The 16,620-nt window shown below is 45.6% G+C and overlaps 1 pseudogene; it reads right to left on the bottom strand.

Moving 5' to 3' along the window:
* The window catches only part of LOC128694528 (zwei Ig domain protein zig-8-like), a 200,849-nt pseudogene extending 186,068 nt beyond the window's left edge, over nt 1-14,781 (bottom strand).
* Nucleotides 14,782-16,620: the final 1,839 nt, after the last annotated feature.

The following is a 16,620-nucleotide window of genomic DNA, read 5'->3' as shown; positions in this document are numbered from 1 at the left end:
TGTGGAAGATCAGCCACCAGGGGTGCACAGTGCTCAGCCCTAATGTGTGGAAGATCAGCCACAAGGGGTGCGCAGTGCTCAGCCCTAATGTTTGGAAGGTCAGCCACCAGGGGTGCACAGTGCTCAGCCCTGTGTGGAAGATCAGCCACCAGTTGTGCACAGTACTCAGCCCTGTGTGGATGATCAACCACCAGGGATGCACAGTGCTCAGCCCTAATGTGTGGAAGATCAGCCACCATTGGTGCACAGTTCTCAGCCCTAATGTGGGGAAGATCAGCCAACAGGGGTGCACAGTGCTCAGCCTTAATGTGAGGAAGATCTGATACCTAGGGTGCACAGTGCTCAGTCCTATTGTGTGGAAGATCAGCCATCAGGGGTGCACAGTACTCAGCCCTGTGTGGAAGATCAACCACCAGGGGTGCACAGTGCTCAGCCCTAATGTGTGGAAGATAAGCCACCAGGGGTGCACAGTGCTCAGCCCAAATGTGTGAAAGGTCAACCAACAGGGGTGCACAGTGCTCAGCCCTAATGTTTGGAAAATCAGCCACCATGGGTGCACAGTGCTCAGCCCTATTGTGTGGAAGATCAGCCACCAGGGGTGCACAGTGCTCAGCTCTAATGTGTGGAAGATCAGCTACCAGGGGTGCACAGTACTCAGCCCTAATGTGTGGAAGATAAGCCATCAGGGGTGCACAGTACTCAGCTCTGTGTGGAAGATCAACCACCAGGGGTGCACAGTGCTCAGTCCTAATGTGTAGAAGATCAGCCACCACGGGTGCACAGTGCTCAGCTCTGTGTGGAATATCGGCCACAATTGGTGCACAGTACTCAGCCCTGAGTGGATGATCAACCACAAGGGGTGCACAGTGCTCGACCATAATGTGTGGAAGATCAACCACCATTGTTGCACAGTGCTCAGCCCTAATGCGTGAAAGGTCAGCCACCAGAGGTGCACAGTACTCAGCCCTAATTTGTGGAAGATCAGCCACCAGGGGTGCACAATGCTCAGCCCTAATTTGTGGAAGATCAGCCACCAGTTGTGCACAATGCTCAGCCCTAATGTGTGGAAGATCAGCCAACAGGGGTGCCCAGTACTCAGCCCTAATGTGTGGAAGATCAGCCACCAGGGGTGCACAATGCTCAGCCCTAATTTGTGGAAGATCAGCCACCAGGGGTGCGGAGTACTCTGCCCTGTGTGGAAGATCAACCACCAGGGGTGCACAGTGATCAGCCCTAATGTGTGGAAGATCAACCACCAGGGGTGCACAGTGATCAGCCCTAATGTGTGGAAGATCAACCACCAGGGGTGCACTGTGCTCAGCCTTGTGTGAAAGATCAGCCACCAGGGGTCCAGAGTGCTCAGCCCTAATGTGTGGAAGATCAGCCACCACGGGAGCACAGTGCTCAGCCCTAATGTGTGGAAGATCAGCCACCAGGGGTGCACAGTACTCAGCCCTGTGTGGAAGATCAACCTCCAGGGCTGCACTGTGCTCAGCCCTAATGTGGGGAAGATCAGCCACAGGGGTGCACAGTACTCAGCCCTGTTTGGAAGATCAACAACCAGGGGTGCACAATGCTCAGCCCTAATGTGTGGAAGACCAGCCACCAGGGGTGCATAGTGCTCAGCCCTAATGTGTGAAAGGTCTACAAAGAGGGGTGCACAGTACTCAGCCCTAATGTTTGGAAGATCAGCCACCATGGGTACACAGTGCTCAGCTCTAATGTGTGGAAGATCAGCCACCAGGTATGCACAATGCTCAGCCCTAATGTGGGGAAGGTCAGCCAACAGGGGTGCTCAGCGCTCAGCCCTAATGTTTGGAAGATCAGCTACCATGGCTGCACAGTGCTCAGCCCTAATGTGTGGAAGATCAGCTACCAGGGGTGCAAAGTGCTCAGCCCTAATGTGTGGAAGATCAGCCATCAGGTGTGCACAGTACTCAGCCCTGTGTGGAAGATCAACCACCAGGAGAGCACAGTGCTCAGCCCTTTGTGAAAGGTCAGCCACCAGTGGTGCTCAGTACTCAGCCGTCATGTGTGGAAGATCAACCACCCGGGGTGCACAGTGCTCATCCCTAATGTGTGGAAGATCAGCCACCATGGGTGCACAATGCTCAGCCCTAATGTGTGGAAGATCAGTCACCAGGGGTGCACAATGCTCAGCAGTAATTTGTGGAAGATTAACCACCAGTTGTGCACAATGCTCAGCCCTACTGTGAGGAAGATTAGCCAACAGGGGTGCATGGTACTCAGCCCTAATGTGTGTAAGATCAACCACCTGAGGTGAACAGTGCTCAGCACTAATATGTGGAAGACCAACCACCAGGGTTGCACAGTGCTCAGAACTAATGTGTGGAAGATCAACCACCAGGGTTGCACAGTGCTCAGCCCTAATGTGTGGAAGATCAGCCAGCAGGGGTGCAGAGTACTCTGCCTTGTGTGAAAGATCAGCCACCAGGGGTGCACAGTGCTCAGCCCTAATGTGTAGAAGATGAGTTACCATGTGTCCACAGTGCTCAACCCTAATGTTTGGAAGATCAGTCACCAGGGGTGCACAGTGCTCAGCCCTTATGCGTGGAAGATCAACCACCAGGGTTGCACAGTGCTCAGCCCTAATGTGTGAAAGATCAGCCAGCAGGGGTGCACAGTGCTCAGCCTTGTGTGAAATATCAGCCACCAGGGGTGCACAGTGCTCAGCCGTAATGTGTAGAAGATGAGTTACCGTGTGTCCACAGTGCTCAGCCCTAATATTTGGAAGATCAGTCACCAGGGGTGCACTGTGCTCAGCCCTTATGCGTGGAAGATCAGCCACCAGGGGTGCACAGTACTCAGCCTTGTGTGGAAGATCAACAACCAGGGCTGCACAGTGCTCAGCCCTAATGTGTGGAAGATCAGCCACCAGAGGTGCGCAGTGCTCAGCCCTGTGTGGAAGATCAGCCACCAGGTATGCACAGTGCTCAGCCCTAATGTGTGGAAGATCAGCCACCAGGTATGCACAGTGCTCAGCCCTAATGTGTGGAAGATCAGCCACCAGGGGTGCACAGTGCTCAGCCCTAATGTGTGGAAGATCAGCCACCAGGGGTGCACAGTGCTCAGGCCTGTGTAGAAGATCAGCCACCAGGGTGCACAGTGCTCAGCCCTAATTTGGGGAAGATAAGAACAGTCGAATTAATTGGAATTCCTTGAATGGGAATCTAGAGTCCAACGACTTCATAAAGTGGTTCAGGATTGTTTTTTAAAGTTTTTTGTATCAGAACCAACACGGAGAAATAACCTGCTTGACTTGGTTCTGGCAAACAAGGAAACCCTTGTTAAGAATTTAGAAATTGCAGATTAACTTGATGCAAGCGAACACAAATCAGTTACCTTTGTCATAGACTGGAAGTGTGATAGTAGCAATAATTTAATAAGGTTTCAAAATTTAGCTTAGCAGATTACCATGGGCTTAGAGAACACTTATCTGTGGACTGGAGTTAACAAAAAGAATAATTATTATAAAGGTTTCTAAATACTATACATACTGTCCCAACAACGTTTATTCCTTATATAGAATTAAGATCGAATAGAAATGACCGAAATGGATGAATAATAGCCTCAAATATCTTAGGGCAGAAGAAAAGGATTTATAGGTGTATCAGAGGAGGTGAGGGTCATCATATGAATCACATTAACATAGAGGTTAAAAAGGGGATAAGAAAAACAAAACGGGACTATGAAATTAAGGTTTCTAGGGATACAAAAATTAATCTGGTATATAGAACAAAGGTTAGAGGTACATTACGTCCACTTAAAACTACCTCCGGACAGCTTACTGATAAATAGAATGAAATGTGTTCGATTTTTAATAATTTCCATTCTGACTCACGAAATCGTAATGACACGATTGCAAACAAACCATACCACTAGGGGTTAGAACCCGCTATCAGAGTCTCAAAACTCCAGACCGTCGCGTTAGCCACTGGGCCAGCGAGCTTCAATAAGACTCGTCCAACTGGGTATATTTATACACAATAAGAAAGCTAGCATAGGCACCACTGTGACAACAAATGCAAGTTTTTACAGAGGAATCTTATTGAAGCTCGCTGGCCCAGTGGCTCACGCGACGGTCTGGAGTTTTGAGACACACTGATCGCGGGTTCAAACCCCACCCGTGGTATGGTTTGTTTAAAATCGTGTCATTACGATAACCTGAGTCAGTTATTTCCACTGTTTTCATGCATCACTCCACAGGTTCTTTGAGCTGGACCAGAGAAGCTGTGTGTACCACTAACAACAATTTTTAACACATCTATTGAAACTGCAAAGTCAAGGAGAAGATTATCAGGAGGAGAGTGGTGCAGCAACTAGAAAGGAACAGGCAGATAAAATTCAATTAGCAAGGATTCAGGGAAGGGAAATCCTGTGTGACAGACCTACTCGAGTTTTATGACAAGGTAACGGAGGTAAGATACGAAAAAGTGGTGGGTAGAGTGCATTTTCTTGGACTGCAAGAAGTCCTTCGACACTGTTCCTCGAAAGAGGTTAGTGCAAAAGCTATAGGATCAGGCATTTATAACAGGAAAGGCACTGCAATGGATCACAGAATATCTGAATGGGAAGCAAAAACAAGTCATGGCACGTGACGAGGTGTCAGATTGGGCGCTTTTGACAAGCGGGTTTCCAATGGTGTCAGTCCTATGACCGGTGCTGTTTTTAGCATATGTGAATGATATGACGGAAAGGACAGACTCAGAAGTGTCCCTGTTTGCAGATGATGCAAAGTTAATGAGGAAAATTAAATCAGATTAGGATCAGGCAGGACTACAAATTGACTTGCACACGCTGCAAGCCTGGTCCAGCAGCTGCCTCATCGAATTTAATCCCGCTAAATGCAGTCATGAAGATTGGGGAAGGCCAAAGAAGACCGCAGACAGCGTATAGGCTAGGTGGCCAAAAGCTGCAAACCTAACTCAAGAAAAAGGATCTTGAGGTGAGTATAATGCCGAGCACATATCCTGAGGGGCACATCAACCATGTAACTCTTGCAGTATACGGGCTCCTGGCAAACCTAAGAATAGTGTTCCGATTCCTCAGTAAGTAGCCGTTCAAGACTGTACACCAAGTACGTCAGGCTGATATTGGAGTATGCAGCACCACTTTGGAACCCACACCTGGTCAAGTACTACAAAAACTAGATAAAGTGCAAAGGCTTAAAACAAGACAAGTCCCAGATCTAAGGGGAACGTCCTACGAGGAAAGGTTAAGGGAAAGCGGCCTGGCGACACTGGAAGACAGGAGGGTCAGAAGAGACATGATAATGACATACAAAATACTTCAAATTGACAAGATGGACAGAGGCAGGATGTTCCAAAGATGGGTCACAAACAAGTGGTCACAATTGGAAGCTGATAACTCAGATGAGTCAGAGAGATGTTGGGAAGATTTTCTTCAGTCATAGAGTTGTCAGGAAGTGGAATACTCTGGAAAGCGATGTAGTGGAGGCAGGAACCATACATAGTTTTAAGACAGCTTGATAAAGCTCATGGAGCGGTGAGAGAAAGAACGTAGTAGCGATCAGTGAAGATGCAGGGCCAGGAGCTATGACTCGACACCTGCAACCACAATTAGGTGAGTACACACACACTAACACACACACACTTATGCAGGGCATTGTAGAAAGTGTGTAAAACAACGCCCTTTAACAATGTCAGTGATGGGATTTGTTCTGCAACTGGACGCTTATTATTCCTGGTGAGTCACAGCTGCCAGGACAGGACAGGAGAGGGGAGGTGTGTAGTCAGTACTGGAAGAGCGGCGGCTGAAGCAAAACGTCATAAGACGTCATGGCTTGGATATTTTGTGTAAGTTTTTGCCATAGGTTGTTTTAATAATTTTTGTATATACTCTGATAGTTGGTTGAAGGCCCTAGTGTGTGCAGGTGGCTGTGAAGTAGAGTACAGATAATAATATTTGGCCTGCAGGCTAAGAGGCAGGTAGAAGGAGGGTGTCAGAGCCACACTGTTTATATATGTGTTAACTCGTAACACTGTGCTAGTGAGTTGTGTAATATGCAGAGAGAAGGTTGTGTGTTGTATAATTAAGGTTACTTACTATTAATATATTATATATTTTTTGTATATGTTAGTTTTTTGTGCTTCCTGCTAGTTAATATAAATATTGACCATTTACTTATTTGATCATGTGGTTTAAGCTTGGAATACACAGTAGAGTTACAAGTGTAGGGAGAAGCAGGAAGGGCCGGGCGAATGAAGCCAAACTACAAGAAAGGGGACTACACGGGAATGAGGAACTTCCTGAACGGGGATCAGTGGGACAGAAAACTGGCAGGGAAGTCAGTAAACGAGATGATGGAATATGTAACAACAATATGCAAGAAAGCTGAGGAGAGATTTGTACCCAAGGGTAACAGGAATAATGAAAAATCCAGGATGAGCTCGTGGTTCACCCAAAGGTGCAGGGAGGCAAAAACCAAGTGTGCTAGGGAATGGAAGAAGTATAGAAGGCAAAGGACCCAGGAGAATAAGGAGAGCAGTCGTAGAGCCAGAAATGAATATGCACAGATAAGAAGGAAGGACCAACGACAATATGAAAGCGACATAGCAGCGAAAGCCAAATCTGACCCGAAGCTGTTATACAGCCACATCAGGAGGAAAACAACAGTCAGGGACCAGGTAATCAGGCTAAGGAAGGAAGGAGGAGAGGTCACAAGAAACGACCGTGAAGTATGTGAGGAACTCAACATGAGATTCAAAGAAGTGTTCACAGAGGAGACAGAAGAAACTCCAGGAAGGCGGAGAGGTGGGGTACACCGTCAAGTGTTGGACACAATACACACAAACGAGGAAGAAGTGAAAAGGCTGCTGAGTGAGCTAGATACCTTGAAGGCGATGGGGCCGAATAACATCTCTCCATGGGTCCTGAGACAGGGTGCAGAGGCGCTATGTGTACCCTTAACAACAATATTCAACACATCTATCGAAACAGGGAGATTACCTGAGGTATGAGGAACAGCAAATGTAGTCCCAATTTTTAAAAAAGGAGACAGACATGAAGCACTAAACTACAGACCAGTGTCAGTGACATGTATAGTATGCAAAGTCAAGGAGAAGATTATCAGGAGAAGAGTGGTGGAACACCTAGAAAGGAATGATCTCATCAACAACAGCCAACACGGTTTCAGGGACGGGAAATCCTGTGTCACAAACCTACTGGAATTCTATGACATGGTGACAGCAGTAAGACAAGAGAGAGAGAAGGGTGGGTAGATGTTCATGTCACAGTGGGTTAAAAATCTACTCAGGCTTCTAACTGCATTCCTATAACATTGTTTCATTATTTACTTCTCTCCTAATATTATTCCTAATGTTAGACACAGATTCTCTAAAGTTATATTACACTTTCTCCTTCTTGGTTAACGTATCAAGTTTATCATGAAGGAGTAATCCAATGTGTGATGGAATCCATAACAATTTTATATTAATTCCTTTTTCCCGGATTTCTCAGCATGTATGTCTGGCTTCTGTACTGAGCATGTTGTCAGAGTCATTATGTGAGTCAAGAGCCTTCATTGATGACATAGAATCAATAATAATCATTAAGTCAAGATCACTGTCATAAGTTAGCTTTAGCATCATTAGGATGGCAAACAATTCAGTTTGCAGTGTAGACGCCAAGTTGTTAATTGGGTCGTTAGGCATACTTCACAGATATTCTTATTTTATAATGAATAATCAATGAAATACTTAGGTACAAATATTTTACTGTGCCTCAGTAAAATATTCATTACTATATATTAAACTTTGTAGTGGAATATACATGTCATGAGAGTCTGCCACACAGCAGAACATACAACATAGATCCTTGACCACTCTGTGCTGGAATTTGCTACTTACCGTTCTGTTGCCAATTTTGTTGACCCTGCAGTTGAGTTTGGCTGGTTGATTGACCAGCGCGGTGACGTTGCCAGAGCGCTCGATGTCAAAGAAGGGTCCAGGTGGCAGGACGTCAACAAAGGGTGGCAAGGAGTTGTGCTGGTGACCGCCAGACTCCTCATCCAGGATAGTGCACCACGCTGCCAGAGGTACACCAGTTCGTTACTACGGTATGAGAAATAATGTCAAACACAACTGTCATTAGAAAAGGTAAGCAGTAAGACTTGTAGTAAACCCCAAATTTAAACACAGGAAACGACTATCAAATCTCTCTTCACTCCAGCTTTGTCACCATATTTGATATAGCTTCCATTAATAAAAGCTTGCTCAGTTTATGTGTCTATAATTTCTAACTGCTTGAGGTCCCAGGAGCCAGGACCCAGGACCTAGGACCCAGGACCCAGGACCCAGGACCCAGGACCCAGGACCCAGGACCCAGGACCTAGGACCCAGGACCCAGGGTTGAGTCTTGTAAACTGGGACCCAGGGAAGAAACTTATCAGAGACCCCTGGGTGAAGAATATCACCAGGTAGGGATCCTTGGGACCCCTGGGAGTAACATATCACCTGGAAGTAAGATATCACCTGGGACCCCTGGGAGTAAGATATCACTTGGAAATAAGATATCACCTGGATACCTGGGAGTTCGATATCACCTGGGAGAAAAGATATCACCTGGACACCTGGGAGTAAGTTATCACCTGGGACCCCTGGGAGTAAGATATCACCTGGACACCTGGGAGTAAGATATCACCTGGGAGTAAGATATCACATGGACACCTGGGAGTAAGATATCACCTGGACACCTGGGAGTAAGATATCACCTGGAAGTAAGATATCACTTGGATACCTGGGAGTAAGATATCACCTGGGAGTAAGATATCACCTGGACACCTGGGAGTAAGATACCACCTGGTCACCTGGGAGCAAGATGTCACCTGGCCACCTGGGAGTAATATATCACCTAGACACATGGGCGTAAGATATCACCTGGTCACCTGGGAGTAACATATCACCTAGACACCTCGGAGTAACATATCACCTGAACACCTGGGAGCAAGACATCACCTGGGTACCTGGGAGTAACATATCACCTAGACAACTGGGAGCAACATATCACCTAGACACCTGTGAGCAACATATCACCTAGACACCCGGAAGTAAGATATCATCTGGTCACCTGGGAGCAACATATCACCTAGACACCTGGGAGCAACATATCACCTAGACACCTGGGAGTAACATCTCACCTGGACACCCGGAAGTAAGATATCATCTGGTCACCTGGGAGTAAGATATCACCTGGACACCTGAGAGCAACGTATCACCTAGACACCTGGGAGCAACATATCACCTAGACACCTGGGAGCAACATATCACCTAGACACCCGGAAGTAAGATATCATCTGGTCACCTGGGAGCAACATATCACCTAGACACCTGGGAGCAACATATCACCTAGACACCTGGGAGCAACATATCACCTGGTCACCTGGGAGCAAGAAATCACCTGAACACCTGGGAGCAAGACATCACCTGGATACCTGGGAGTAAGATATCACCTGGACACCTGGGAGTAACATATCACCTAGACACCTGGAAGTAAGATATCACCTGGTTACCTGGGAGCAACGTATCACCTAGACACCTGGGAGCAACATATCACCTAGACACCTGGGAGCAACATATCACCTAGACACCTGGGAGCAACATATCACCTAGACACCTGGGAGCAACATATCACCTAGACACCTGGGAGCAACATATCACCTAGACACCTGGGAGCAACATATCACCTAGACACCTGGGAGCAACATATCACCTGGTCACCTGGGAGCAAGAAATCACCTGAACACCTGGGAGCAAGACATCACCTGGATACCTGGGAGTAAGATATCACCTGGACACCTGGGAGTAACATATCACCTAGACACCTGGAAGTAAGATATCACCTGGTTACCTGGGAGCAACGTATCACCTAGACACCTGGGAGCAACATATCACCTAGACACCTGGGAGCAACATATCACCTAGACACCTGGGAGCAACATATCACCTAGACACCTGGGAGCAACATATCACCTAGACACCAGGGAGCAACATCTCACCTGGACACCCGGAAATAAGATATCATCTGGTCACCTGGGAGTAAGATATCACCTGGACACCTGGGAGCAACATATCAAAGAGACACCTGGGAGCAACATATCACCTAGACACCCGGAAGTAAGATATCACCTGGTCACCTGGGAATAACATATCACCTAGACACCTCGGAGTAACATATCACCTGAACACCTGGGAGCAAGACATCACCTGGATACCTGAGAGTAACATATCACCTAGACACCTGGGAGCAACATATCACCTAGACACCTGTGAGCAACATATCACCTAGACACCCGGAAGTAAGATATCACCTGGGACCCCTGGGAGTAAGATATCACTTGGAAATAAGATATCACCTGGATACCTGGGAGTACGATATCACCTGGGAGTAAGATATCACCTGGACACCTGGGAGTAAGATATCACCTGGACACCTGGGAGTAAGATATCACCTGGGAGTAAGATATCACATGGACACCTGGGAGTAAGATATCACCTGGACACCTGGGAGTAAGATATCACTTGGAAGTAAGATATCACCTGGATACCTGGGTAAGATATCACCTGGATACCTGGGAGTAAGATATCACCTGGGAGTAAGATATCACCTGGACACCTGGGAGTAAGATACCACCTGGTCACCTGGGAGCAACATATCACCTAGACACCCGGAAGTAATATATCACCTAGACACATGGGCTTAAGATATCACCTGGTCACCTGGGAGTAACATATCACCTAGACACCTCGGAGTAACATATCACCTGAACACCTGGGAGCAAGACATCACCTGGATACCTGGGAGTAGCATATCACCTAGACACCTGGGAACAACATATCACCTAGACACCTGTGAGCAACATATCACCTAGACACCCGGAAGTAAGATATCATCTGGTCACCTGGGAGCAACATATCACCTAGACACCTGGGAGCAACATCTCACCTGGACACCCGGAAGTAAGATATCATCTGGTCACCTGGGAGTAAGATATCACCTGGACACCTGAGAGCAACGTATCACCTAGACACCTGGGAGCAACATATCACCTAGACACCTGGGAGCAACATATCACCTAGACACCCGGAAGTAAGATATCATCTGGTCACCTGGGAGCAACATATCACCTGGTCACCTGGGAGCAAGATATCACCTGAACACCTGGGAGCAAGACATCACCTGGATACCTGGGAGTAAGATATCGCCTGGACACCTGGGAGTAACATATCACCTAGACACCTGGAAGTAAGATATCACCTGGTTATCTGGGAGCAACGTATCACCTAGACACCTGGGAGCAACATATCACCTAGACATCTGGGAGCAACATATCACCTAGACACCTGGGAGCAACATATCACCTAGACACCAGGGAGCAACATCTCACCTGGACACCCGGAAGTAAGATATCCTCTGGTCACCTGGGAGTAAGATATCACCTGGACACCTGGGAGCAACATATCAAATAGACACCTGGGAGCAACATATCACCTAGACACCCGGAAGTAAGATATCATCTGGTCACCTGGGAGCAACATATCACCTGGTCACCTGGGAGCAAGATATCACCTGAACACCTGGGAGCAAGACATCACCTGGATACCTGGGAGTAAGATATCACCTGGACACCTGGGAGTAACATATCACCTAGACACCTGGAAGTAAGATATCAACTGGTCATTTGGGAGCAACGTATCACCTAGACACCAGGGAGCAACATATCAAATAGACACCTGTGAGCAACATATCACCTAGACACCCGAAAGTAAGATATCATCTGGTCACCTGGGAGCAACATATCACCTGAACACCTGGGAGCAAGACATCACCTGGATACCTGGGAGTAAGATATCACCTAGACACCTGGGAGCAACATATCACCTAGACACCTAGGAGCAACATATCACCTAGACACCTGGGAGCAACATATCACCTAGACACCTTGGAGCAGCATATCACTTAGACACCTTTGAGCAACATGTCACCTAGACACCTGGGAGCAACATATCACCTAGACACCTTGGAGCAACATATCACCTAGACACCTGGGAGCACCATATCACCTAGACACCTGGGAGCAACATACTACCTAGACACCTGGGAGCAACATATCACCTAGTCACCTGGGAGCAACATATCACCTAGACACCCGGAAGTAAGATATCATCTGGTCACCTGGGAGCAACATATCACCTGGTCACCTGGGAGCAAGATATCACCTGAACACCTGGGAGCAAGACATCACCTGGATACATGGGAGTAAGATATCACCTGGACACCTGGGAGTAACATATCACCTAGACACCTGGAAGTAAGATATCAACTGATCACCTGGGAGCAACGTATCACCTAGACACCAGGGAGGAACATATCAAATAGACACCTGGGAGCAACATATCACCTAGACACCCGGAAGTAAGATATCATCTGGTCACCTGGGAGCAACATATCACCTGAACACCTGGGAGCAAGACATCACCTGGATACCTGGGAGTAAGATATCACCTAGACACCTGGGAGCAACATATCACCTAGACACCTAGGAGCAACATATCACCTAGACACCTGGGAGCAACATATCCCCTAGACACCTTGGAGCAACATATCACCTAGACACCTGGGAGCAACATATCACCTAGACCCCTGGGAGCAACATATTACCTAGAGACCTGGGAGCAACATATCACCTAGACACCTGGGAGCAACATATCACCTAGACACCTGGGAGCAACATATCACCTAGACACCTGGGAGCAACATATCACCTAGACACCTGGGAACAACATATCACCTAGACACCTGGGAGCAACATATCACCTAGACACCTGGGAGCAACATATCACCTAGACACCTGGGAGCAACATATCACCTAGACACCTGGGAGCAACATATCACCTAGACACCTGGGAGCAACATATCACCTAGACACCTGGGAGCAACATATCACCTAGACACCCGGAAGTAAGAAATCATCTGGTCACCTGGGAGCAACATATCACCTGGACACCTGGGAGCAAGATATCACCTGGACACCCGGAAGTAAGAAATCATCTGGACACCTGGGAGCAAGATATCACCTGGACACCTGGTAAGAGTAATCATGCAGGAGCACTGGGATAAAGCTGGGACTCGTGGGCAGAAAAGTTCAGAAAAGGTGAGTCGTGATCGAGGCGACGGTGGAAGTTACTATCGTCTTTCTCTAACTTTTGGCAATAACTGGAAGACTCGGGGATATATCTCTCGTGTGATGAGAACAGTTTTATTTTTCACGATTTGTATATACTTTTTTTTTAACATTCCGGCCGCCTCTTGCCGAGATAGGTTGATCAACAAAGGAGACAAAACTTTCACTGTCACTTATTAAATCACTGTCTTGCCACAAGGGCGTCGGTATCACAGTTCAGATGTTTGGAAAAACCGCAACATCGCCACAACTCCTCAGACTGCAGGAACTGTTCTTTCTACCTCCCAGACGGAGATTGGTTTCTCTGAAATCCTTTATAAATGATGCTTAGGTCACACCTCCAACAGCACGTCAAATCATAAAAGCCACTTGCCTCTATTCACTCCTAACATCCTCACACAAACTTGTTGGATAACTAAACCACTACACTTAAAAACCTCATTCATCCTTTTTCTCCAATATTTCTTAAAATTATCCTAACCCCTTCGTCCTTCAACCTCTGAATTATACGTTCTTTCACTAATCCAATGTTTCTTCATTCTCTCTGTTATATGTAAACACCATCTCAACTTCTCTTCAGCCATTTAAATAATACTTTTTGTAATTCCACATCTCCGAATTCCCTGCATGATATTCACATTGTGCATCTCCCTCAAACACCTCTCTTCTGCCTCCAGCACAGTTCTCAATGCAACATTCTAAACCAATGAATCAAACTCGTTTAACATTATTGGTACATTCTACTTTGGTATATTCCTCTCTTTGCCTATATGGATAAATCTCTTACTCCATGGATAAAGGTTTCCACAGATACCTCAATGTACCTTTTTACTCTTAAACAGCAGGTTGGTAGACAGATACCACACATGGAGGTACTACTGTCCTACCAGACGAATGTGTAAAGCAAAACATTTTTTTAAACAATAGTTTTATTGCTGGTGTCTTTTGTATGTGTCAAACACGTAAGATGACAGGTACATCATCCTACCTCTTCTTACATCTACTTCTTAATACTTCGAATTCTTATAAACCTTTATTCATCTCTATGCGGAACAAGGTGAGAATTATTCCTTTCTAACTCAAATATATCGTAAAAAACGACTAAAATGTGGGTATAAGTGCTGTATAAATAATTTAAAATACGAAGGAAAAATCTAGAAGACATTAAACATTGTCACCCATGACTGTTAAACATTATAAACAAGAGTGGAGGTAAATATCTTCGATGTCATGGCATATTAGCCTGGTCACAAGTACCTTACTTATGGTTGCTACCATCTTACTCCTACTCACTACCACCTACATACCAGATCACCGTCATCACATGTATAAATGTCAACCACCGTCACATGAACGCACGCCAACTGCCATCATAGGTGCGCATGTCCACTGAAAGTACGTATGTCTGCTGGCTGCCATCACATGTACACTGGAGTGCATACATCTATCACTACCACAAGTGTTAGTGATAGTTGTGTCTACACTTGTGTATTGCGAGTATATCCTCAAGCTTAACCAATATTTAGAAACAACTAGAAATAGAACCAGAGCAGAATCATATATAAAAAATATATTGACGGAGTGGGTGGCGCTCAAAGTCATGGCAATCAAGCACTATGTACGACAGACAAGCGAACTATTGATCTGCTCTTGCCATGAGTTCGAGTGTTACAAAAAACGCGATTCTAAAAGCTTAGAGATCTCCAGTGAATACTAGAAAGGACTGCCCTTCTAGCATCCAGCCTGTTACTGGGTTTTCGTAACAAGTAGTCAGTATCCTTGTCCAATTATCCATTAAAATTCAGTATGGTTCAATAGTGCTTTAGGATTATAACTGGTAGGCTACTAACTAGAGAAATTAAAATTTAATAAATTTATTAAGTAGTAAGTTGTCTAGAGGTATATTATCAAATTAAATTAATTACAGCAATCAAAATAAAATCAATCTCTCGAGTTCAATATTATTGTGCTGAAAGCACATATCACATTTATAATTCTTAAGTACCGTCAGGTACATTAACATTTAATAAGATATTACAAATATGTACAAGTGTGTGTATGCATGTAAGTGCTCTTAAGTAGTTAGCTATGTCTCAAGACTCGAATAAGACTTAAACAAGTGACTGACAAAGTCCTCAAATAAACTAACTTCTTGACCGACTGGCAACCCGAACAGTCTGCTTGAACAACAAAGAATGCTAATCCCAATAGCAATGCAATATCAAGCGACTGCGACACAGAATCAGGAACAAGGAGATAATATAACGACACTAAGTAGGGACCATCTGCAGATCCTCCACAAAAGTTACAAAACTCCCATAATACTGAATCTATGTTCAGCATAGGAAAAACTGTGACTGTGACAATACACAGGAACCAGTACAAAATTAGGTCAGAAGCTATAGCTCGGGACCTGAGATGTTCAGAGTGTCAATGTGACACACAACCTCAGTACAACGTCGAAAATCACTAAGTCTATACAATGTTCTGTGAACAAAGTTCTACAGAACTAACAAGAATAATGAGACAGACAATCTGTCCAACCAGCAAGTGAGTCTACAGCAGACTGAATACTTCACGAGAGGTGAGGACACCCCCCCCCTCGATCACGTGATAGCTACGTGGACAACTGCAGCTCAGAAGCCGGCAGTATAACGAGCGACAAGCGATAATTACAGTAGTTTGACAATCAAGACTAACTGAGCACATTTTATATACATCCTAACAACATAAGCTAAATAACAATATAACAGTCAAATAATAATATAAAGTCATACATTTACGATTTAGCTATTATCGCAAATATAAGCAATATAAAATTAAATGAAAAGGTAATATACATTATATATACATAATAATCATTGTAACCCATTCAGGGGTTGCAACACCCCCCCGAACACGACAGAGGGTCGCACTAGGAGTTGCATTAATGTCTTTCACATTATTTCTGATTACTCCTATCAATACAATTATCAATATAAATATTAAAGAGTCTCTCTTGTGCCAAGCACCTCTACAATTTCACAGCGTCCGTCACTAGGATATGCCCCTAGTACTAGGGCAGTACACAGTATCGTATCTCTTCATACTCGTGGTTATGTACATCAGTGTAGAGACAGGATAGCGCTGACAAGGAGGGCACGTTGAGGCTAGATCATAGTAGAGGAGACTGCATTCCACTCTTAAGTAGTGGTTGTGGAATGCGAGGCAGTATGAACATCTGAGTATGAAACAGCTTAAGGTGTTTAGTGAGGGGGAGGGGGTCTGCGACAGGACAGTGTTGCGTCACGCAGTACATCACCCGCACCACACTACTCACTCAACACTCAGCTTGTCTCCTCCTCACACATTACTGTGAATATATAAATATAATAATTAGACATGACATGAGTACATAT

This window comes from Cherax quadricarinatus, chromosome 60, assembly GCF_038502225.1.
Source record: "Cherax quadricarinatus isolate ZL_2023a chromosome 60, ASM3850222v1, whole genome shotgun sequence".
Classification (NCBI taxonomy): Eukaryota; Metazoa; Arthropoda; class Malacostraca; order Decapoda; family Parastacidae; genus Cherax; species Cherax quadricarinatus.
Note: the sequence above shows the minus strand (reverse complement) of the source record. Positions and strands in the feature narration are given on the sequence as shown.